The 26,038-nt window shown below is 38.3% G+C and overlaps 1 protein-coding gene and 1 pseudogene across 1 annotated transcript in view; one reads left to right on the top strand and one right to left on the bottom strand.

Moving 5' to 3' along the window:
• LOC128779986 (histone H3.3A-like) overlaps positions 1-10,656 on the top strand; it is a 104,093-nt pseudogene extending 93,437 nt beyond the window's left edge.
• The window catches only part of HS6ST2 (heparan sulfate 6-O-sulfotransferase 2), a 334,044-nt gene that overhangs the window by 289,139 nt on the left and 18,867 nt on the right, over positions 1-26,038 (bottom strand). The gene's annotated exons all lie outside the window — the stretch shown is intronic.

Here is a 26,038-nt window from a genome sequence, read left to right as displayed (position 1 = left end):
ACACTTAGTGCTGAGAGCTGGTGATTTTTTAAAAAGGTCACAAATAGCCATAATTTTCAAGATTGGAGGCATTTTCTGCCACCCTTTTACCTGAAGAAAGCCTTCAGAAGTACATTTTCAATGAGACCCTTTTACTACCACCTTGGAATGTGGTCAGGTAAGATAGGTTCTCTCTCTTACTGTGTGGTCTTTTGAAGCCCTGCCCCCTGCTCTGTTTACTCTAAAAAAAAAAAAAAAAAAAACCTCCTCCTGCTAACAGACAGCCAGTAACTCCCAGCTTACATGGTCCCAGTTCTGGATGCAAATGACAGAGTGCCTCAGAACAAATGACCAGCTGAAAGCAAGAAAGCCTTCTTTAAGGCTTCTGATCACACCTTCATGTTGTTCCTAAATCTATGGTGCTTCTTTATGCAGTCAGTCCTTAATTTTCATGCTAACAGGGAGGGGAACAATATCAAGAACTGTCTAGAAAAGAACGTAACAAAAAGACAATTCATATCGGATGGGGTGTTATGTTAAGTGATGTTTTACAAAATTATCTTCCTCACTATGCTTCCTTTATGGGATCATGGAAATAACTTGCTTTTCCTGGTTTGGCAGCAGTAGTGAGTCTAAAATGGGGGGAGGGGCTCCTCTGACTAATTCCCCATGGTTAACAGCCTCCTGCAGGACATGACCAAAGGTCACTATGTAAAGACAGGCTAATCTCTTAATGCAAGTGCCTAGAATATTCACTTCATCCTATAAGCACAGCCATAGTTTAATGTTGTAATAGAGGATAGAAGATGAGATGTGGCTTTCAAAGTTGCTACACTATAGCCTTATAAATTCTGCTCTGTATGAGTTGATTTCCATGATAAAAATTTTCATTTTAGGACTTCTAAGACACAGAGAACAGCAACACTAAGTTCTAAAACCCTAACCAACACCCTCTTTTAGTTTTTCCTGAAATATAATGTAGGTTTCATGTTAGTTATTTCTTCAGCTTTAGAGGAACTGAAAACCCTCAAAAAAAGTTAAATGATTGAAAAAGGATATTTTGTGAGGCTTCCATTTCCCACCTTCCCCTCACAACCCTCCAATAATGAATGTGAAGGTACTGTTTTTATACAACTTTGATCTTCCATTAGCAAATTCTTTCAAGTCAAATGCACTTCATTTCCCCCCTCACTCTAAAGTTTTAAATGGTCATTTGAAATCTAAGCAGAACCGGATGCTCAGGCTGCAAAACATCCATCTGAAGCCTAATTGCTCTGCTGCCATTTGGGAGGCATTTCACTGGGCAAATTTCTGTCTTTGGAAGCACTTCTTCTCACTTAACTGAATTGAAGCTGCCCAAACACATTTGAAAACCTGATTTACCCTTTAAGATCATATTTGATTGATTATCCCAGCACTTCTCTCTAGAGAAAGCAAGCTGTAAGCGTTAGTCAGCATATGGAAAACCCTGGAATGAGGAACAAAGAACAACCCCTGCAATGAGTTGTTAAATTAAATGGGGAAGAAAACAAACTTTACCAAACATCAACAGAGCTCAGCATTCTCTGTGGAATGTGACCACACTCCAGAGGTAGAAAGCCAGAAGGTAAAGGGGGTGCTGACTGAAGACTGGAAAGTGGCAGGGAGCTAAGAATTCCCAAGATTGATCCCTCCCACCAATACACCCACCAAAAAAAATGGTACCTTCTTCTTCTCTCCATCTTAGCAAGGACAGGTGGGCTCCTTTGTTAAGGCCGAAACAAAAGCCTAATCCTGGAAATGTGACATTCTGCTATAGCAGCAGCCACACTGCACTGTGGCAGAACCAGCTATATCACAGGTGCAGTATCTGAAAGGCTCACACCTCACTGCAAATTTGCATACAGCAACCATCGACTAAACCCTGGCTGCAAACACAAGAGATGCCTGAAAATTAAAGGAAATGGCAAACCATCTTTTACATATGACATTTGTAGCAAATTATTATTCAATGTACACTAAAAGTCTCTGTAATTCAAATGAAAAAAAAAAAGAATGTGGAAAAAGGATTTTGGATTGACTGGGCCTATTTGCTGGGCAAACAGCAAATAGTTTTACTAGAAAACATTGGGGTGTCTCATCTGCTAGAGAATCTGAAGCAATGAATATCAAGTTTTTGGTGTTTTACCATAAATTACATGAAAAAAATTTATTTGGTCCAAAAGACAACAGTCTTAGCACATTGCATGTATGGTCAGCTGGCTAAATCACTGGATGTACAAATGGATGGGTGGAAGGATGGATGGATAAATCAAGAGCCAACTGGCTAGCTAGATAACTGACTGGCTGGCTAAATGCATGATTGGATAGCTAAGGCTATCCTAGGGAGGGAAGGAAGGAGGGAAGGAAGGAAGGGGGGAAGGAAGGAAGGGGAGAAGGAAAAACAGGAAGAACATTTTCTGCAAGCAGCCCTGTCTGCATGAGTTGGACCCTAAGACTTGTTGTCCACCACCACTCTAAGCTTTTGGCTCGTAAAGTCTCACACTGTCTCCTGCCTCTGCTCCTACCTAATATAAAGACAATCTAGCAACAGAAGGGTGCTGCTTTATCCTATATAGAAGGCTTCAAGGATGATCATAATCAGAAATGTATTTGAGAAATATCACCTTGGCTGCAGTGTAGATAATTAAGTTGAGGGAAAAGAGGCAGGAAGAGTAGATGAAAGCTACTGCAATAATCCTTGCAACATGACTTGCTGATTAATTAAATTTAGGAGATGAGTTAGAGACCAGGTTCTAGACCCTTGATACTCAAAGTGAAGTATACAGACCAAGAGTATGAGCATCATCTGGGAGCTTGTTAAAAATGCAGAAGCTTAGCCCCTCCTCAACCTACTAAATCAGAATTTGCATTTTAACAAGAGCCCCAGGTGACTCATGTACACAGTAAAGTTTGAGAATTGCCGGTTTAGAGAATGGTCAGGCTCCTTGGAAAGCTGGCTATGGTAACATGCACTGAAAGACAAAACTGGATGGAAGAAGAGTTGACTTTGGGTGGTAAAAACACAATACAGTGTACAAATGATATGTCACGGAATTGTGCACCTGAAACCTGTGTAATTTTGTTAACCACTGTCACCCCAATAAACTCAATAAAAAGGAAAAAAAGACAAAATTGGATTTTGTTTTTGGAAGGTTGAAGTTATGATTCTGGAAAGTTGTTTTGCTTACTCAACACACAAGACACTTGTACTATAGCGTAGTGAGTGCCATGTTTGAGGTATTCACGGGCTACAAGTTTGGTACATTATCCAAAAGACTGCTTACTTTCCCATTTTCATCTTGGGGTCAAGAACCAGCCAGGAGACTGGCTGACCAGGCTCAAGTTGAACAGGAAAGACCTGTCTTTGAAGTTGCTCAGCCAATAAGAAGTACACATAATCTTTCAGCCAGACATGTCAGGCTAAGTCAACCAAACACTTAGGACCCCTGGAGTTCTTTCTCTCAAATTGTGTAGTTGAAGGTAGGGTGTAGGAGACTACATACAGTAAATAATTTGGCTCATTAGATGCTGATGAGCTATTGTTCCTATCTGCTTCCTGACAGGTCAAATCTTTGAAAGGAGCAAAGTCAGAAAAATATAGACATAAAAGAGCAGCAGCACTTTAATAATCAAACACTCTGAGAAACTTGGTAGGCAGATATGTAAAGTATCACCTTGGTTCAACCAAAAAGGCTTTTTCCATTCATAAATGGCTGCATCCATTTATCCCACCCCTTCAAATTCACTACCAACAAGTGAGCAAAAGCCATTCAAGCCATTGTTCTTATCTAAATCTGACCAGTATTTCAGTGGATCCCTTCCATTGGCAAAGCAATACTTTCCTCTTTGCTTTCTTTAATGTCATCTTTTCCATGTCTGTTTACTGATGTCACTAACTCCTGTTATTTTATCCATGCATTTTGCTCCCCCAATGAGTAATTTGTGACAATATATTTATACTTACAAAATAACACAATCTATGTAACTGGAGAACAACATACTTCTCAATAATAAGTCAAAGTGGTTTTAAGGCCTTATCTAATTATCAGCCCAGCATCTTCGTGAGTTCAGTGAAAGTAAGTATTCATTTTTGCTTCACCATTAAGGTAAGTGGAGGGAGAATACTTAGGGGCTTTGGCCAAAGTCATTGTGCTGGCCTGAGAATGGAACCTGGGAACCTTGATTCCAAGGGATAATGCCATCCACCACAGGCCTCCTCATATGTAACAGCACTAATAAATAGATTATTCATGCACACAATAAAAAACAGATCTGTAAGTATGTCCATACAGCTCCATAAAATATTTGCAGTGCCTAGATTTCTGCAAAAATGTAATTTTCCCCTCTATCATCCAACAATCGATGAATACTTGCAAAGATGAGATGACACACCTTACAATAAGTATTCTCTAGCTAAAAGTCATCACTGGGTAGTCTTGTTCTTCAATTGTCCCGCATCACCAGAGATAAGCTAACATATCTTCAAATCCTTCAGATGTGGTACATTAGCTAAACTTCATCTCTTCCCAATATATCCAGCTCAGATTGGAAACCAGGAATCTTTATGGGACACATTGGAAAATTAATAATTCCAATGGTTGGATAATTTATGCAAAAATAAGATTATATAAATGTTTTGGAACCAATAAAATTTTTCAAGCTAAAGGGAAGAGAGACAATAGCTTCAAAGTCATGGAAGTTACTGCATTTTAGCTTTTACGTAAGCATGTTTGAAATAGATGAGTCATTAAGAAAATACCCTGAAATGTAAAATGGATAGAATCAATCCTTGGTTGGCCTGAGATTTCAAGCATAGATACACAGATACCAATGACCATTTATTGATATTTCTGATATTAGGGGAATGCATTAAAAGAGTAATTTTATATAAAACAACACATTCTGGTATTAACACTCTCAGTCTTTAAAATAACACTTGGACAACTTACAATGAAATTGGAAATCTAAATAATGATTAAATAATATTTGAACAGCAATTTATATATTATAAAGCCCTTTCAATTATCTTATAGTATTTGTGTCTCAGAGCAATCTCATGTAGTTCTTACTAATTTAAAAAAATGAGGAAGTCAAGGACCAGTATGAGATGAAGGAATTTGCTCAGTCTCACAAGTAGTAAGTGAAAGAGCCACATCACTTAAACCCAGGTGTCTGTGACGTCAAATCTGACAGTGAAGATGACATAGCTGAACTTATGTTAAATGTCTTTACCACACATGTGGGTGCACACACACACAGGAGGCCACAAGAAATCCTTTGGAGGTGATAAGTATTATTACCTTGATTGTGGTGACGACTTTATGGATGTATGCTTATGTCCAAACACTTCTAACTCTATATATTAAATATGTGCAGCTTCTTGTTATCAATTACACTTCAAGAAAACTGTTTATTCAAAAAGATGAAATAGCTGATTTTAGATCCCTGAGAATAAATACCTCCATCAGCAATCTGATCAACTATAGATAATGCCCACAATGTTAATTTTTTATCCTAAAATTATCACTCTCACTTCTCCAGGGACAGTTGTGATCTAAAGAAATCTAAGCTTTTGGAGAGCAGTATAAAGAAAAGGAAGAACAAATAAATACAGATATTGACTTTTCATGGTACACACCTCATGGCAAAATGTGTCTCCGTTTCCCAATGCTCTTGGGCATGGCACATGCAATGGACGAGAATGGGCATCCAAATCCCATGTATGAGAGGTGCCTCGGATATTGCTCACTTAGGGCCCTGCTGTAGGACTGAGGCAAGTAAAGGCCTTTACACCATTCTGCATGACTTCGTCTTGTGAATCTATTCCAAGGTTTATCATCTTATTTGGTCAGGAACAATATCTTCTCATAATCTCTATTATCACTTAGGTCCAAGTTTTCTGATTTTACCCTCAGCACCTAGTGAGGACAACTTGTCTAGGCACTGCAATTTACTTTTACTTCTTAAATATGTATCAATTAGCCTAAATGAGATAATGAGATAAGCACTGCATGACTAAATCTTTATCTACAGTTCTGAGCTCTCAACTCACATATTCACTGTCATTGGGCATCTCAACATGGTAATTCCACAGTCTTCTAAATTTCCATGTGTGTAAAATTAGCTTCACCCCTCATCCCTCCTGCCTACCACAGCTCCTCCTCCATTCCTCCCAAACCAGAAACCTTGGAAGAAAGAGATTGCTCTCTCACCCTCTTCTCCACAATCCATACATCAGACACCACATTTTTCTATTCATCCTTCTAAATACCCACTGAATCCATTCACTTTTCTGCATGCCCAAAATCATTCTCCCAAGCCAAGGTACTACCCTTCTTCCCTGCACTACTCCAAGCCTTCTAACTGGGCTCCTTCCTGGGTTCTTACTCCTCTCCAGTCCCCTGTAAACACAGTAGCCTAAGTTTTACACAGTAGCTCACAGGTTATCACCTGTTTCTTCCCTGAATATGGACCCTTGGGGACTCAGCTCAGGTGTCACCTCTATCAGCAGAGCCTTTCCTGGTTTGAGAGGCCTTTTCTCCAGTGCATCATGGCAACATTTTTATTATAATGCTGGTCACCTTATTTGCTTATTTGTCTCTTCTCATTAGTCTGAGAACTCTCCAAAGTTGATGTCTGTGTCACTGCCAAGACCTGACAATGCCTGGCACATATTAGGCACTTGGTATATATTGAATGAGTTAGTTAATGGGAAGGATTCAAACTTAGTCAAAATAGATTATATTACAGACTGAATCAAGTTGTCAGTAATATGAATGGGCAAAAAATTCTATCAAAAATCATAGACTGTAAGATGAATTTTTTAAAAAGCAAAATCCAACCATATGTTTGCCAAAGAGAACACATTAAAGTCAAAGATGAAAATAATCTGAATACTCCTGCCTCCTTTGTCAAATATTAATTGATCGTATAGACTTGAGTTTATTTCTGGGCTCTCTATTCTGTTCCATTGGTCTATGTGCCTGTTTTTATGCCAGTACCAGGCTGTTCATAGCAGCACAATTTACAATAGCCAAGTACTGGAAGCAACCGAAGTGCCCATCAGCAAACGAGTGGATCCAAAAACTATGGTATATTTACACAATGGAATTCTACGCAGCAGAGAGAAAGAAGGAGCTTATACCCTTTGCAACAGCATGGATGAAACTGGAGAGCATTATGCTAAGTGAAATAAGCCAGGAAGTGAGGGACAAATACCATATGATCTCACCTTTAACTGGAACATAAGCAATAGAAGAAAAAAGCAAAGAAAATATAACCAGAGACATTGAAGTTAAGAACAATCTAACAATAGCCAGGGCGGGGGTGGGGGGTGGGGGCGGGGATAGTGGGAAGAGGGTATTACAGGAACTACTATAAAGGACACATGGACAAAACCAAGGGGGAGGGTGGAGAGGGGGGAGGGAGGTGGGTTCACCTGGGGTGGGGTAGAGGGATGGGGAGAAAAGGCATACAACTGTAATTGCATAACAATAAAAAAAAAAAAAAAAAAAAGAAAATAATCTGAATAAAAATGGAGGAGAAAAATAGATCATAGAAACAAGAACCATGAGAAATATGGGGCTCCTATATGAGTATCACAGAATATAGACTAATAAATGTTACTACAGATAAAGAGGATTTTTAATAACAAAGGAAACAATATATGAGGAAAATATAACTATCATAAATATACATTCAACTAATGATAAAGCCTAAAAACACATGAAACAAAACTGACAGAATTAAAGAGAGAAATAGAAAAATCATCAATAAGGAAATAGATGTGTTAAACATTATAATAAACCAATGTGACTTAACAGATATCAATGGAACACTCTACTACCAACAGTAGAATACAGTCTTCTTAAATGCACATTGAACATTCTCCAAGACAGACCATATGTTAGTCCACAATGTACTTCTCAATATGCTTAACAGGACTGAGTCATATAATGTATGTTCTCTAACCACAATGGAATAAAATTATAAATAATTTAAAACAGGAAATATGGGAAATTTACATATATGTGGACATTAAAATGCACTCTTAATTAACCAATGGTTCAAAGAAGAAAGCACAAGAAAAATCTCTAGAAAATCTTTGAGATAATTTTAAATGAAACAAAACATAATAAAACTTATGAAATGCAGACAATGCAGAGGAAACTTCATAGCTATAAATGCCTACATTTAAAAAAAAGAGAAAGATCTAATTTTAATAATCTAACTTTCAACCTCAAGATACTTGAAAGAAAAAGCAAAAGAAAAGAAACACTACAGATTATTACTGTGGGAATTGAAAGTTTAAAAGAATGGAGAAAATCAATGAAACCAAAAGAGTTAGCTCTTTGAAAATATCAACAAAATCAAGAAACCTGAACCTAGATTGACCAAGAAAATATAAGAAAAGACTCCATTACTAAACTCAACAATAAAACAGCGGGCATTAATACCATTCTTTAAAAATAAAATGGGTTATAAGGGAATATTATGAACATCTGTATGCCAGCAAACTGGATAATTTAGACAAAATAAACAAATTAGTAGAAAAACACAAACTACTGAAATTAATCCCAAAATAAAAAGAAAATCTTAATGGAACTATAAAGTCATTGAATAAATAATTTAAAAACTTACCACAAGAAAAATCCCAAGCCCAAATGGCTTACTTAGTGCATTTTAACAAAATATTAAAGAAAAATAAATACCAAGCTTTCACAAACACTTTCAAAAACCAGAAGGAACAATACTTATCAACTCACTCTATGAGGCCATTATTACCCTGATTCAAAAACCAAACAAAGACACCACATGAAAAGAAAACTACAGACCAACATTCCTCATGAATAGCCCTCATGAGATATAGCAAGAAAACACTAGCAAACCAAAACCGGAAACATAAAAGGATTGTGCACCATGATTAAGTGGGATTTATCCCCAGAATGCAAGGCTGGTTTAACACCAAAGAACTGATTAATATAAAATATGATATCAAAACAAAAAATGGGCAAGTTAAATCATATGATTATCTCAACTGACAGAGAAAAATCACTTGAGGAAATCCAACACCAATTCACTGATTAAAAAATAAATAGACACTTAATAAACTTCCTCAATCTGATAAACAACCTAGGAAAAAGCCTACAGATAGCATCATATTTAATGATAAAAGACTGAAAGCTTTCCCCCCTAAAATCAGAAACATGTTTAAAAAGTCCATTCTAGGACTTCTGGCCAAGATAGAGGTGTAGGTACACACACTGTGCCTTCTCTCACAACCAAAAGGAGGACAACAACAATTTAAAAACAAAAAAACAACCAGAACTGACAGAAAATCGAACTATACGGAAGTCCAACAACCAAGAAGTTAAAGAAGACACATTCATCCAGACCAGTAGGTAGGACAGAGACAGGCAGCCAGGCAGAGAGGACTCACGGCAAGGCAGGGGCTGGAGGACCCAGCAAGGCTGCGGATTGTGGAGTGGGCAGGCAAGGCTGCAATTGGCCAGCAAGGCAGCAGCTGGCGGACCTAGTAGTCCCACATTTGCATGCAGATAAACCGGGAGGAACAAAGAGGGAGGAAAACAGACCTCGAAACCCCAGGGCTCCAGCTGGGGGAAATAAAGTCTCAAACCAGTGATTGAAAACACCTGTGGGGGTTGAGGCAGCAGCAGGAGAAACTACCAGCCTCACAGGAGAGTGTGGGTTTCTGCTCACGGGAGAGACCCACAAGGTCCCAGAATATACAAAACCCACCCACATGGAAATCAGCACCAGAAGGGCCCACTTTGCTTGTGGGTAGCAGGGGAAGTGGCTAAAAGCTGGCAGAAAGCAGAGCAAGCGCCATTGTTCCCTCTCAGACCCCTCCCCCACATACAGCATCACAACGCAGTGACATGGGTTGCCCCACCCTGGTGAAGGGGCTCTGCCCCTTTATGTAACAGGTGCACCAAGACGAAAAAAAAAAATGGCCCAAATAAAAGAACAGATCAAAGATCCAGAAAAAATACAACTAAGCAGCGAACAGGTAGCCAACCTATCAGATGCACAGTTCAAAACACTGGTAATTAGGATGCTCACAGAACTGGTTGAATTCGGTCAAAAATTAGATGAAAAAATGAAGGCTGGTGTTCGCAGCCGCTGTCGCTCTCTAACGCCAGCACCTCCTACAGCTCCCCGAGCTCCAGCCGAAGGAGAAGGGGGGTAAGTAAAGAGGTCCCTATACCATAGCTCGTACAAAGCAGACTGCCCGCAAATCAACCGGTGGTAAAGCACCGAGGAAGCAACTGGCTACCAAAGACGCTCGCAAGAGTTTGCCCTCTACTGGAGGGGTGAAGAAACCTCATCGTTACAGGCCTGGTACTGTGGCACTTCGTGAAATTAGACGTTATCAGAAGTCCACTGAACTTCTGATTCGCAAGCTTCCCTTCCAGCGTCTGGTGCGAGAAATTGCTCAGGACTTCAAAACAGATCTGCGCTTCCAGAGTGCAGCTGTTGGTGCTTTGCAGGAGGCAAGTGAAGCCTATCTGGTTGGCCTTTTTGAAGACACCAACCTGTGTGCTATCCATGCCAAACGTGTAACAATTATGCCAAAAAGACATCCAGCTAGCACGCCACATACGTGGAGAGCGTGCTTAAGAATCCACTATGATGGGAAACATTTCATTCTTTAAAAAAAAAAAAATTATCTTCTTCCTGTTATTGGTAGTTCTGAACGTTAGATATTTTTTTTCCATGGGGTCAAACAGGTACCTAAGTATATGATTGCAAGTGGAAAATAGGGGACAGAAATCAGGTATTGGCCGTTTTTCCATTTTCATTTGTGTGTGAATTTTTTTAATATAAATGCGGGGACATAAAGCATTAATGCAAGTCAAGGTGTTTCAGTGAACAAGTTTCAAGCAGTTCAACTTTATAACAATATAAATAAACCCGTTAAATTTTTCTGGACAATGCCAGCATTTGGATTTTTTTAAAACAAGTAAATTTCTTATTGATGGCAACTAAATGGTGTTTGTAGCATTTTTATCATACAGTAGATTCCATCCATTCACTATACTTTTCTAACTGAGTTGTCCTACATGCAGGTATGTTTTTAAAGTTGTCTGTCTCCTGTGCTGTTCCTGTAAGTTTGCTATTAAAATACATTAAACTATAAAAAAAATGAAGGCTATGCTAAGTGAAATAAAGGAAAATGTCCAGGGAACCAATAGTGATGCGAAGGAAACCAGGACTCACATCAATGGTGTGGACCAGAAGGAAGAAAGAAACATCCAGCCAGAAAAGAATGAAGAAACAAGAATCCGGAAAAATGAGGAGAGGCTTAGGAACCTCCAGGACATCTTTAAATGTGTTCCAACATCTGAATTATAGGGGTACCAGAAGAAGAGGAAGAGCAAGAAATTGAAATCTTATTTGAACAAATAATGAAGGAGAATTTCCCCAATCTTGCAAAGGAAATAAGACTTCCAGGAAGTCCAGGAAGCTCAGAGAGTCCCAAAGAAGTTGGTCCCCAGGAAGCACATACCAAGGCACATCCTCATTACATTACCCAAGATTAAAGAGAAGGAGAGAATCTTAGAAGCAGCAAGAGAAAAGGACACAGTTACCTACAAAGGACTTCCCATAAGACTGTCAGCTGATTTCTCCAAAGAGACCTTACAGGCAAGAAGGGGCTGGCAAGAAGTATTCCAAGTCATGAAAGGCAAGGGCCTACATCCAAGATTACTGTATCCAGCAAAGCTATCATTTAGAATGGAAGGAAAGATAAAGTGCTTCTCAGATAAGGTCAAGTTAAAGGAGTTCATCATCACCAAGCCCTTATTATAGGAAATGTTAAAGGGATTTATCTAAGAAAAAGAAGATAAAAAATATGAACAGTAAAAATGACAGCAAACTCACAGTTATTAATAACCACACCTAAAACAAAAACAAAAGCAAACTAAGCAAATAACTAGAACAGGAACAGAACCACAGAAATGGAGATTACATGGAGGGTTATCAACAGGGGAGGAGAGGGGGATAGAGGAGGAAAAGGTACAGAGAATAAGTAGCATAAATGGTAGGTGGAAAATAGACAGGGGGAGGGTAAGAATAGTGTAGGAAATGTATAAGCCAAAGAACTTATAAGTATGAGCATGGACATGAACTATAGGGGGGGAATATGGGTAGGAGGGAGTGGGCAGGAGGGGGTGTGCAGGGCAGAGGGGAGTGAAGGGGGGAAATGGGACAACTGTAATAGCATAATCAATAAAATATATATGTTTTTAAAAGGTCCATTCTAGATACTTCTACACCAAATTGCACTAGAGATTCTAGACAGGGAAGTTTGACAAGAAAACAAATGCATCCACATCAAATAATAAGAAATAAAATTATGTGCAGATGACATAATCTTCTATATAGAAAATCTTAAAGAATACACTAAAAACTATTAGAACATTTTAAAAATAATGTGTTGCAGCATGCAAAAGCAGTATTAAAAAATCAACTGTCTTTCTACACAGTGGTAAGGAACAATAGAAAATAAAATTAAGAAAATAATTACATTTACAGTATCATCAAAAAGAGCAAAATACTTGTAAGTTTAACAAAATTATTGCAAAACTTATAATCCTAAAACTAAAAGACATCACTGAAAAAATATAAAGAATACCTTAACACATGGAATAATAGTCCATGTTCATGGATTGAAAGATATAATATTGAGCAACGTGAGAAAAGAGGAAACATACCTCCACGAAATAAAGGCCATATATGACAAACCCACAGCCAACATCATACTCAATGGGCAAAAACTAAAACATTTCCCTTAAGATCAGGAACAAGACAGGGATATCCACTTTCACCACTTTTATTCCAGATAGTACTCAAATGACCGGCCACGGAAATCAAACAAAAAGAATAAAAGCCACCCAAATTGAAGAGGATGAAGGAAAACAGTTGTACTCACAGATGACATGATATCATACATAGAAAACCCTATAGGCTCCACCAAAAAACTACTCCACCTAATAAATAAATTCAGCAAAGTAGCAGGATACAAAGTCAATATTCAGAAATCAATGGCATTTTTTGTACCAATAATGAACTATCAGAAACAGAAACTAGGAAAACAATCCCATTTACTATTGCAACAATAAAATAAAGTACCTAGGAATAAATTTAACCAAGGAAGTAAAAGACCTGTACTCAGGAAACTACTGCACACTGAAGAAAGAAATTAAAGAAGACACAAATAAGTGGAAACATATACCATGTTCATGGATTGGAATAATTAACATCATTAAAATATAAACATTATACAAAGCAGTCTATAGGTTCAACACAATTCCTAATAAAATACCAATGGCATATTTCACAAATCTAGAATAAATATTCCAAAAATGTATATGGAACCAAAAAGACCTTAATAGCCTCAACAATCTTGACAAAGATTAACAAAATTGGAGAGATTGCAATACCTGATAACAAACTATACTGTAAGGCCACTAGAATCAAAACAGCATGGTACTGGCATAAGAATAGACATATAGGTCAATGGAACAGAATCGAGCCCAGAAATCAGCCCACATCTATATGGTCAATTAATATTGACAAATGACACAAAGCATACAATGGAGTAAAGTCAAACTCTATAATAAAGGGTGTTGGGAAAATTGGACAGGTAAACACACACACAAAATGAAAGTAGACCACCAAATTATACCATACACAAGAATAAATTCAAAATGGATAAAAGACTTAAAGGTAAGTGATGAAACCATAAAAATCCTAGAAGGAAACATAGGCAGTAATGTCTCAGATATCTTTTTTTTTTCCATAACAACACATGAATTGTTTTAATGTTTTTTAATTTTTTGTTTTATTTTTATTCAGTTACAATTGTCTGCGTTTTCTCCCTATCCCTCCACCCACCCCAGCCAATCCCACCTCCCTCCCCCATCTCTACCCTCCCCCTTGATTTTGTCCTTGTGTCCTTTATAGTAGATATCTCTTGTAGCAGTGTTTTTGCCAACGTGTCTCCTTGGGCAAGGGAAGTAAAGAAAAAAATAAAGAAATGGGACTACATCAAACTAAAAAGCTTCTGCACAGTAAAAGAAAGCATTAACAGGAGTTAATTTCCAAAGCATATAAAGAACTTATACAACTCACTATCAGGAAGACAAACAATCTAATTTAAAAATGAGCAAAGGGCCTGAAGAGACACTCCTCCAAAGAGGACATACAGAGGACTCATAAACATGAGAAAATGTTCAACATCACTAATCATCAGAGAGATACAAATTAAAACCACAATGAGATATCACCTCACACTAGTCAGTATGGCTATCATCAATAAATTAACAAACAAGTGCTGGCAAGGATGTGGAGAAAGGGGAACCCTTTTGTACTGTTGGTGGGAATGCCGATTGGGGCAGCCACTATGGAAAACAGTATGGAGATACCTCAAAAAATTAAAAATGGAACTGTGTTTTGACCCAGTGATTCCATTGCTAGGAATATACCTTAAGAATACTGAAACAATGATTCAAAAAAATACATGCACCCCAATGTCCATCGCAGTGTTATTTACAATAGCCAAGATCTATAAACAGCCCAAGTGCCCATCAGTAGATGAGTGGATAAAAAAACTTACAGTACATTTACACAATGAAACACTACTGAACCATAGAAAAAAAAGAATCTTAACTTTTGCAACAGCATGGTTGGACCCGGAAATTACATTACAAGTGAAAAAAAACAGTCAGTGAAAGACAAATACCATATAACCTCACTTATATGTTGAATCTAATGAACAAAATAAAGTGACTAACAAAATAGGAAACAGAGGCATGAACATGTGGAACAGACTGACAGCTGTCAGAGGGAAGTGGTGGGGGGACTGGATGAAAGAAGGTGAAGGGAGTAGCCAAAGAATGTATATGCATGACCCAAGAACACAGACAAGAGTGTGGTGATGGCCAGAATGAAGGTGGGCAGGAGCTAGGTGGAGGCAGGCAAGGGTGGGGAGGAAGAAAGAGGGCATTTGTAATAGTGTCAAGAATAAAGATAAAGAAAAAAATTAGCAAGGTGAAAAATAAATAAAATACAGTTAAAACAATTATGCAATTCTTAAAGCTTAAGAGAATGGAAAATGATAGTTTTCCTTAGTAATAATAGTTTTCATAGACAGTATCTTGTAACTGGATTTTAGGTAACTTAATCCCAGTAGACACAATTTAAGGTCTTTTTTTCAAATTATTTATTTTTTTAGAAGGAGGGGAAAGGAGGGAGAAAGAGAGGGACAGAAACATCAATGTCTGCTTGCCTGTTGTGTTCCCCCTACTGGGGACCTTGCCTGCAACCCAGGCATGTGCCCTGACTGGGAATCAAACCAGCAATCTGTTGGTTTGCAGACCGGCACTCAATCCACTGAGCCACACCAGCCAGGGCTAAGGTCATTTTTGTTTTTGTGGATTTCAAAGAAGATGGGGAACTGCCTAGAATCTTTTACAGTAATAGTTTTCAAATATTTTTAACCCAAAAATCTTTTGTCAAATAAAACCTTACCCTCAAATCTAACAGATGAGACAAAGTTGTAGCTCCAGGAGCCCCATGCAATTACCCCTGCTCCTCCTGGCAAGTGAAGCATACTTTCAAAACCATATCTGTATATACACAGAGAGATGTTTGTTAAATTAGCCTTCTCATTTTCAGGTTATCTTAGTGGTCTAAATGTTTAAAAGCACTTTCTGTAATATTCCAGAGGAAATAAAAGAACTATCAATTTGCAAATATCAAAAAAAGAAAGATTTGATATTCTTCACATGGAAGTATTCCTCCAAATTGATCTACAGATTCAATATAATCCCTAACAAAATCCTCGCTGGCCTCTTTGCAAATATTGATACACATATTTTCACATCACACTGAATTCAAGGTAGTCAGAATAGCCACAAAAAATAACTATGGAAAGAAGAAAAAACTGGAGGATTCATACTTCCTGATTTCAAAACTACAAAGCAACAGTAGTCGAAGACTATGTGGCACTTTCAGAAAGGTAGCTATAGACATGAATTAAATAGAATTAAGCACTCAGAAATAAACCCATACATTTATGGTCATTTGATTTTCAACAAAAGTACCAAGGCAATAAAGAAAAAGTCTTTTGAACAAATGATTCTGGAACAACTGATATACACATAGAAAAGAATAAAGCTGGACCCTTTTATTATAATATGTACAAAAAATAACTCAAAATATAGATTATTGACCTTAATGTAAGAGATCAAACTATAAAACTCAGAAGTAACATAGGAGTAAATCTTTGTGATCTTAGATTAGGCAAAGCCTTCATGAGAGACAAAAGAAAAGGCAGTTAAGTTGGACTTCATGAAAATTTAAAACTTTTGTGCTTCAATAAACATCATGAAGAAAATGAAGACACGAACAATTAAATGGGCGAAAAATATTTGCAAAGCATAAATCTGATAAGGGACTTGTATCTAGAATGTATAAAGAATACTTAACTCGATACTAAAAAGAAAAAAATAGCGAAATTAAAAGTGGCAAAGGATTTGAATAGACATTTCTCCAAAGACATTCAAATGGGCAATAAGAAGATGAAAAGATGCTCAACACCATTATCCTTCGGGAAAATGCAAATCAAAACCACAGTAAGATACCTATAAGGTGGCTGGGTAGAGGAAAGAAAGGGCAGTGATTAGTAATGGGTAAGTGGGTTTTGTTTTGATTTTTTTGAGTGATGAAATGTTTTGGAATCTGATAGTGGCAATCATTTCACAATTTTGTGTATGTATTAAAAACCACTGTACTGTACTGTACACTTTATTTTTTTAATATATTTATTGATTATGCTCTAACAGTTGTCCCATTCCCCCCCCTTCACTCCACTCCATCCTGCCCACCCCCTCCCTCCCACATTCACCCCTATAGTTCATGTCCATGGGCCATACTTGTAAGTTCTTTGGCTTCTACATTTCCTACACTATTCTTACCCTCCCCCTGTCTATTTTCCACCTATCATCTATGCTACTTATTCTCTGTACCTTTCCCCCCCTCTTCCCCTCCCACTCCCCTATTGACAACCCTCCATGTGATCTCCATCTCTATGGTTCTGTTCCTGTTCTAGTTGTTTGCCTAGTTTGCTCTTGTTTTTGTTTTAGGTGTGGTCATTAATAATTGTGAGTTTGCTGTCATTTTTACTGTTCATATTTTGTATCTTCTTTTTCTTAGGTAACTCCCTTTAACATTTCTTATAATAAGGGCTTGGTGATGATGAACTTCTTTAACTTGACCTTATCTGAGAAGCACTTTATCTTCCCTTCCATTCTAAATGATAGTTTTGCTGGATACAGTAATCTTGGATGTAGGCCCTTGCCTTTCATGACTTGGAATACTTCTTGCCAGCCCCTTCTTGCCTGTAAGGTCTCTTTGGAGAAATCAGCTGATAGTCTTATGGGAACTCCTTTGTAGGTAACTGTGTCCTTTTCTTTTGCTGCTTCTAAGATTCTCTCCTTCTGCTTAATCTTGGGTAATGTAATTAGGATGTGCCTTGGTGTGTTCCTCCTTGGGTCCGGCTTCTTTGGGACGCTCTGAGCTTCCTTGACTTCCTGGAAGTCTTATTTCCTTTGCCAGACTGGGGAAGTTCTCCTTCATTATTTGTTCAAATAAGTTTTCAATTTTTTGTTCTTCCTCTTCTCCTTCTGGCACTCCTATAATTCAGATGTTGGAACACATTTAAAGATGTCCTGGAGGTTCCTAAGCCTCTCCTCATTTTTCCGAATTCTTGTTTCTTCATTCTTTTCTGGTTGGATTTTTCTTTCTTCCTTCTGGTCCACACTGTTGATTTGAGTCCCAGTTTCCTTCCCATCACTATTGGTTCCCTCTACATTTTCCTTTGTTTCTCTTAGCATAGGCTTCATTTTTTCATCTGGTTTTCGAACATATTCAGCCAATTCTGTGAGCGTCTTAATAACCAGTGTTTTGAACTGTGCATCCGATAGGTTGGCTATCTCTTCCTCGCTTAGTTGTATTTTTTCTGGAGCTTTGAAGTGTTCTGTCATTTGGGCCTTTTTTTTTTTTTTTTTTTGTCTTGGCGTGTCTGTTACTTAAAGGGGCGGAGCCTTAGGTGGTCACCGGGGCTGGGTAACGCTGGTTGCTGCACTGTTACTCTGTATGTGGGGGAGGGGCTGAGAGGGAGCAATGGCGCCCGCTCCACTCTCCACCAGACTTCAATCTTTCACTCCATTACCCACAATCAAACCGGGCCCCTCTGGTGCTGGTTCCCGAGTGGGTGGGCTTGTGCACGCCCTAGGCCCCTGTGGGTCTCTCCAAAGACCTCTCCTGTGAGGCTGGGAATTTCTCCTGCTGCCTCCCCAACCCCCATGGGCGTTTTCAATCACAGGTTTGAGGCTTTATTTCCCCTCGCTGGAGCCCTGGGTTACGCAGTCTGCTTTGCTCCCCACTGTTTGTCCCGTTTATCTGTGCGCAAATATGGGGCCGCTGGGTGCTACCCACCGCTCTGCCTGCCCCGTTGTCTGCCACTCTGAGTCTGGCCCTCTCGGTTTATCTGGTCGAAAGTGGGGCCGCAGGGTCTGCTAGTGGTCAGACTGCCTGCCCTGTTCGTCCCACACTCCGCCAGTCTCGGTCTCGCCACGGCAACACGAGTCCTCTCCGCCCAGGCTACCCATCTCCGCCCCTCCTACCTGTCTGGATGAATGTTTATTTTTTATTTCCTTGGTGTCGGACTTCCCTGCCATTCGATTTTCCATCAGTTCTGGTTGCACAAGGAGGCGCAGTGTGTCTACCTATGCCGCCATCTTGGTTCTTGTACTGTACACTTTAAAAGAATGAATATGATGGTTTGTGAAATGTATCCTAAAATTTAGCATAGACTTAAATGTAAAAGTTAAAAATATAAAAGTTTCAGAAAAAAAACCTATGAGAAAATCTTCAGGATCTAGGGCTAGTCAAAGAAGTCTGACTTGACACCAAATCATGTTCCTTAAAGAGAAAAAATGATAGATGGACCTCATGGAAATTCGAAATTTTGCTATGTCAAATGTCATGAGAATAAGATGAAAAGACAGGCAATGAACTGACAGAAAACATTGCAAGCAATATATCTGACAATAGACTAGTATGCAGATATGTAAGTAACACTCAAACCTCAACAGTTGAAAAAACAAAGAATCCCAGCAGAAAAATGGGCAAGTGGCATGAATGGACACTCCACCAAAGAGGACATACGGATGACTTATATGTATCTGAAAGAATGTTGAACATCTTTAGCCATCAGGGAAAGGCAATTGAAAACCACAATGACATATAACTAAACATCTATCAGAATGGCTATTTTTTTTTAAAGTGACAACACCAAATGCTAGCAAATATGAGGAGAAACTGGATCACTCATATATTGCTAGAGGAAATGTGATATGATATATAACTATTCTAGAAAACAGTTTGACAGCTTATTACAAAACCAAACATGTAATTACCAAATGGCCCAGCAACTGCATTCTTGAACATTTATCCTAGAAAAATGAATACTTATCCCCCCACAAAAGTCTATACATGAATTTTATAGCAGTTTTGTTCAAAATAGCCAAAAACTAGAAATAAGCCCAAATATCCTTGAACAGGTGAATGGCTAAACAAATTGTGGTATGTACTTACCATGAAATAGTCTTCAATAATAAAAAAGAATGAACTGTTGCTACAAGAAACAGCTTGGATGAATCCTGATTGAATTATGCTGAACTATGAGAGACACCCCATACCAGCTCTCACTCCTAATCCAGCGGAACCATGGTGCCCCTTTTAAACTAAAAGCTACTAGTGGCTCTGAGACCTAAGGGGCTCACTATTAAAGCTGCCAGTTTGCAAGGGACCACTGCAGGGACCTCTGGACCCTGAAGCAGATGTGGGTACATTGATTGTCCTGAAAACTACATCTGGGATGGTGACATGAGAGTCACTAATAGGCAGGCTATCATTTAATTATGACAAAAATTTATCTTTTTTTCCCATTGGTATTTCTCTTTCTCATACCCAACTTTAGCTTCTGACATTTCGATTTGAAAGTCCTACCATTTTGCCAATGTTTCTACCTGCTTGAAATTCAGGAAGATTTTTTTCTTCCGTCTAGACTTCTGATGCTAAACTAAATTCAGAGACCACCAAGAGCCAAATGACATAGCTGTTCACAGCATACCCTGGGCTTTCTGGCACTTGGATCTCTCATTTTAGCAGGTTCACTGCATATAAGAGCTACTCTCCCATCCAAGTACTAATCAGGCCCGACCCTGCTTAGCTTCCGAGATCAGACGAGATCGGGCGCGTTCAGGGTGGTATGGGAATGCAGACTGGTGCGGCCACTGTAGAAAACAGTATGGAATTTCCTCAGAAAACTAAAAATGGAACTGCCTTTTGACCCAGCAATTCCACTGCTGGGATTATACCCTAAGAACCCTGAAACACCAATCCAAAAGAACCTGTGCACCCAATGTTCATAGCAGCACAATTTACAATAGCCAAGTGCTGGAAGCAACCTAGTAAGTGCCCATCAGTAAATGAGTGGATCAAAAAACTGTGGTACATTTACACAACGGAATACTATGCAGCAGAAAGAAACAAGGAATTCCTACGTTTTGCAACAGCATGGATGGAACTGGAGAGCATTATGCTAAGTGAAATAAGCCAGACGGTGAGGGACAAATACCATATGATCTCACCTTTAACTGGAACATAATAAATAGAACAAAAAAGCAAACAAAATATAACCAGAGACATTGAAGTTAAGAAACAATCTAACAATGGTCAGGGGGGAGTGGGGAGGGGACTGTGAGGAGAGGGGATTTCAGGAACTACTATAAAGGACACATGGACAAAATCAAGGGGGAGGGTGGAGGTGGAGGAGGGAGGGGGGTTTGCCTGGGGTGGGGTGGAGGGATGGGAAGAAAAGGCACACAACTGTAATTGAATAACAATAAAAAATTACAATTTAAAAAAAAAAAAAACAGCTACTCTCCCTTAACCAGGAAGAGCTGCATCGTGGAATCAGACCCTAGCAAACCAGAAGAGCCGGATTTTTTGAGGTCCCTGGTCTGTTTGCTGTCCAGCATGGAAACCTGACCTCTGACAAATGTCACAACCTATGACCTACCCAACATCCAGTCCCTTTTTGAAAGGGTAGTAAGAAGCTAGGAAAATTCCTGGACAAGTAGAAAAGGGAAAATGAGACAGGAAAATTAAACAAGGCCAAACAATTTGAACAACTTACAGCCAGCTTGTGAATCTCAAGACCTTATCTTCCCCAACCAAGGACACTTGAGAGCAAATGGTTTATACCTCTCCTCCCTAACCAGGGAGTACATCGCTTAAATCACTCTGCTCAAGGAGATAGAGACCCAATTAATGACATTCATGCCAGCTAAACCCAAGGGTGGATGAAGTCAAGGGAAACAAATAAGAAAAACCCAGAGCCAAACAGACCCAAGATAAAAGTAAAACAGTAAAGCAGACCAAAGAATAATCCCCAATGCCCCTATATTTTGATGCATCAGCATATTTTAAAAGCACCAAGAAAGTTAATAAATATTCTGCTGAAAGCCTCCCCTAAGATTCTCACCCACAGAAAAGACATAAAACCCTCAGGACAAAGACTCAGTGTGGGCTCGCTGTAGAGCTCCCCCATGCCCCTTTCCAGACATGAACTTTTTACTTCCTCCTAAACCCTAAGGGTTCGCATGAGACTTGCAACCAGAGGAACAGCTGACAGCCCCTGGCTAACCCCCTGATCCTGTCTTCAAGGCCCCCTTTTCTCTGACTTCCCAGTGAGCTAACAGCAGCCCCATACCAGCTCTCACTCCTAATCCAGCAGAACCATGGTGCCCCTTTTAAACTGGGGCTCACTCCTTTTCTACAGTCGTTACAGTATATAATGTTTCTAAGGGAGCCAAAGCAGAGCACCACCTAGGCTCTCTCTCCCCTGTTGCTTCTTCTACTCTAAGTCCTTCCTTTGTTTCACTATCCCAGCTTTAATAAACATACTCTCAAAATTACCTTGACTTGTGTTGTGAAATCTTTCCTACACAAAGTCAAGAAGATACACACTACAGGCCAGCCTGAGGCAGACCCACTCCAGGCCTCTCCCTGTCTGGTAACATCTTGATACTGGAATTATAACCTCCCTACAATTAATAATGGTTACATCACTATGGTTTTAAAACCAAAACAAACACAACATTCTAATCATATTTTTCAAAAAGGGAGAGACTGTCAGTGTAACTGCTTACTTCCATGCATATAAATCCCATATACAGCCTTTAACTTAGCATTCACCTGAGTTCTGGAAAATGACAAACCACTTTCCTACCATAGAGTTAGGTGAAGTGCCTGCAACACCGGACTCCCTCATTGAGATGAGCTGACTGATCAATCTAGCTGCATTAAACAATCTAACTAAGCCCCATACCTTGAGCTCACCCCATGTCAAAAGTTTATATCCCCTCCTATACAGGAGGAACTGCTGGAAACAAAAAAGTGTGATTTCAGTCTCATCCTAATGGATCTCCTGACATCCAGGTCTCTAAGCCCCTCAATAATAATTTTTCAAGGCCATCTGGAATAAATAGAAGTCTCATTCAAAGCAGCATGTATGCAAATTCTGGCACTTTAAATGGATTCTGTCCTTAAGTGCATAAACCTAAAAGCTTGAGAGCAATTGGATTAGAAAAGCAGCGGTTTTTTTTTTTAAAAAAACAAAACCCCTCTAATTGGCATTAATTCACCAAACATTGTCAAACACATATCACTTGCTTAATTATTTTGTGTGCACATGTGTATATCTTTATAACTTCATAAACATATAAATGAGAGGGAGATGCAGATTTAATGTACACCCATATGGTGATAAATAGAAAAGCTGCCAGAAGATTGTAAAATGCTACACTAATACTAAAATGGTACCTTTTCTTTTTGTTTTTGCTTTGCTTCCAAGCCACAAAGAACAAATTGAGGGTGGTAGATGCTAAGCATGGATTCTTACCTAAAAGAAGAAATGCACATAGACCATTTTATCTAAAAATTTTAAATATTTTATTTATTTTTTTAAATTTTTAATTATTGTTCTATTACAGTTGTCCCCATGTTTCTCCTACCTTGCTTCAGCTCCATATTCTCATATTAGTCTAATTATATTTCACTAAATTACCATGAGTTTATGCATAAAATCATTTCTGCATGTCCATTAGGTTTTTTATTGAAGTATTTTTACATAAACAGCCTACTATGTACTCATCATTCATCCCAATATGCTTCATTTGAACATGCTTTAATGAGTTGGAGTATGTTATACTCTTATAACATACCATACCACATTCAACAAAACTAAGTATTTTTGCCTCAGACAAAAAAAAACTCAGACAGTTTTTCAACCTTCAAGATATTGTACTAGTTAATCTTTTACTTAGCAAAGTCTCAGCGATAAAGCATCTGCTGAGGTGGTCCTCATCCCAAGGACACACTGGCCTCTAGTTGTTTGGGGCATCTTTCGACCATTCTTCCATGACTTCATCCTAATTTCTTTGCTGTCTGCACTAGTATCTGTCAGATTGGTAGGCTCATCCTCATTTGTGTATTCTCTTTAACGGCACTTTTCTAAAGCTGCCTCTTCTAAAAGACAGAGGTTACTCCTAAGGGGATTTGCTACCCTCACTTGGTTATTTCAGTAATAAAATACACTTTTATTATTTTCATGGTGAGCTGCTGGGATAAGAGCAGGCTTCAGGATTCATTTCCTCTGAGACCCCTCACTCGGTTTTGAAAGAAAGCATCTTTATTTCACTGGCTCCTCATGCTTCATGATTATATGAGCCGCCCTGAATGAACTGATTCACACTACCTTGCAAAGGTCTACACAGACCAAAAGTAGAAGAAAAAAAATTGTCATTTATAGAAACAGGCCACAGTCAGAGCAGTGCAACTGACGTTGCTAATGAGTCAACTACCAGCAATCCAGAAAGAGTAAGATACTTTGGCCTCTTACAAATCTTATAAAGTGTGTGAACCATATTTTAAGTCCACAAGGGGCATAAACTAAAATATAGTTAACGTCTTCAAATGAAAACCTTTTCCCTTATCTGGGAAAAAAAGTAGTATTTCCTCTATTATAACTCTTTTCTTTTTTTTTAATTTTCCCAAAGCAGCATTTGCAATATATTGGATATCTAAATCTTTATTCAAGATGGAGGGGAAAAAAGAGCTTCAGAATTCAACTGTAAAGAGTGATTTCTATTAAACTTTTTTGAAGGTGCTTTTGAAAAAGCAGTTAACATGTTGAATCCTGATATATCCTGATGAGACCATCAGGTCTAGATTCTACTTAGCTTGTATAGACACAGCCAAAAAAGAGGGTAAAGGCTTTTGGAGAGTTGCAGGAAAATTTTGTGGGCATTAAAATATACCACACAGGCCATGCATGAGGCCTAATTAATTTTAAATACCAGTTTTAATATTGACTGCATAGATTTAGGCGGGTTATATATCATGTCCAATTCTGTTTTCTCATCTTTGAATGGGTTTTTCAAACATCTGCCTTAGAGGGTTATATTGAGGATTAAATGAGAAAAATATACATTATGCTCCTAATACCCCTAAACATTAATAGGTCTTCATAGAAAATCAGGCCAAGCTACCTAGGTCAAACCATCATTTCACAGAAATACCCTTTGCCTAAGTCTTGGAGCTCTTCCCTCTTGCATGTAAATTTAAAAACTTGATGTGGTAGATGGTTGGCAATACTTTCAAATAATTCAAACTACTAATACTCCTCATGCATTCAAATATAGCCTGATCCCTTACTGCTGCCTAACAGGTCACAACATCCTATGACTGATTACTGCATAGGCAGATAGTATAGACTATAAGATGTTTATTGACTGAAGTTTTCCAGATTTGATGGCTCAGTAGATAGTCTGTTTTCAAAAATGTTCAATGTGTGTTTGAGATGAAAGCATATTCTTCTAATTGGGTGCAGGTCTTTTACATCGAGCTTGTTGATCATGTTGTTCAAATCTTCTGTATCTCCACTCATTTTTTATTCTTTCATCTACGGATTTCTGAAAGAGGTTAGTAGATTTTACATTTTCTTCTTATAATTATGTCAATTTTTGCTTGATATATTTCAGAAGAATAATATGAAGTACATACAAGTTTAGACTTGTTATCTGATGAATTGAACTTTTGTATTATCATTATTCAGTAATGCTGTTTATCCCTAATAAAGGTTTTTTTCTTAGTCTATTTGGTCTGATATCAATTTAGCTGTATCAGCTTCCTTCTGCTTACTATTTGCATAGTATATCCATTCCAGTACTACCTGTGTGTGTTTTAGCTTTATCTCTTATATATAGCATATAGCTACATTTAGTATTTTTGTCCATTGTGATAATCTGTATCTTTCAGCTGTGAGTTTAGTCAGCTTCTATTTATTGTAGTAACTGAGGAGTTGACTGACAAGATCAAAGGACTTTTTAATGGCATCTCTGTGTTTCCTGAATGTAACCTGCTCACTCTAATCAATTTTTAAACACTTTTTGCTCCCACTGACTCTGCTGTAGGAAGTTAGCAAAAGTCCCATGATCTCCATGAATGAATTGGAGCTGATATTATACTGAAGATTTATTTTTATTAGCACAGTTATGGGAGAAAGTCAATTAATGCAAGGAATACTGCATATAAGCCTAATCCATTTCATGTAAATCAATGCTTTGCATATTTCAATTGCTTTGTATTCCTTCAGAAAAATGCATGGAAGTGATTCATTAGGACTAAACTCTTCACAAGAAACAGACTGATTCTCTTAAGCTCACTAGGGCATCTCTGCTAGTAAAATTTAAAAAGCAATCAAACGGAATAAGAAATCCTTTTTACAGACATTTAAATTGGGGAAGAACATGATTCTTGACAATTCAGAGTAAATGAAGTGCAAATTATTCTCTTATACTATATCTCAGAATTGAAGTTT

Source organism: Desmodus rotundus, chromosome X, assembly GCF_022682495.2.
Source record: "Desmodus rotundus isolate HL8 chromosome X, HLdesRot8A.1, whole genome shotgun sequence".
NCBI lineage: Eukaryota > Metazoa > Chordata > Mammalia > Chiroptera > Phyllostomidae > Desmodus > Desmodus rotundus.
This window is presented reverse-complemented; position numbering and strand designations above follow the sequence as displayed.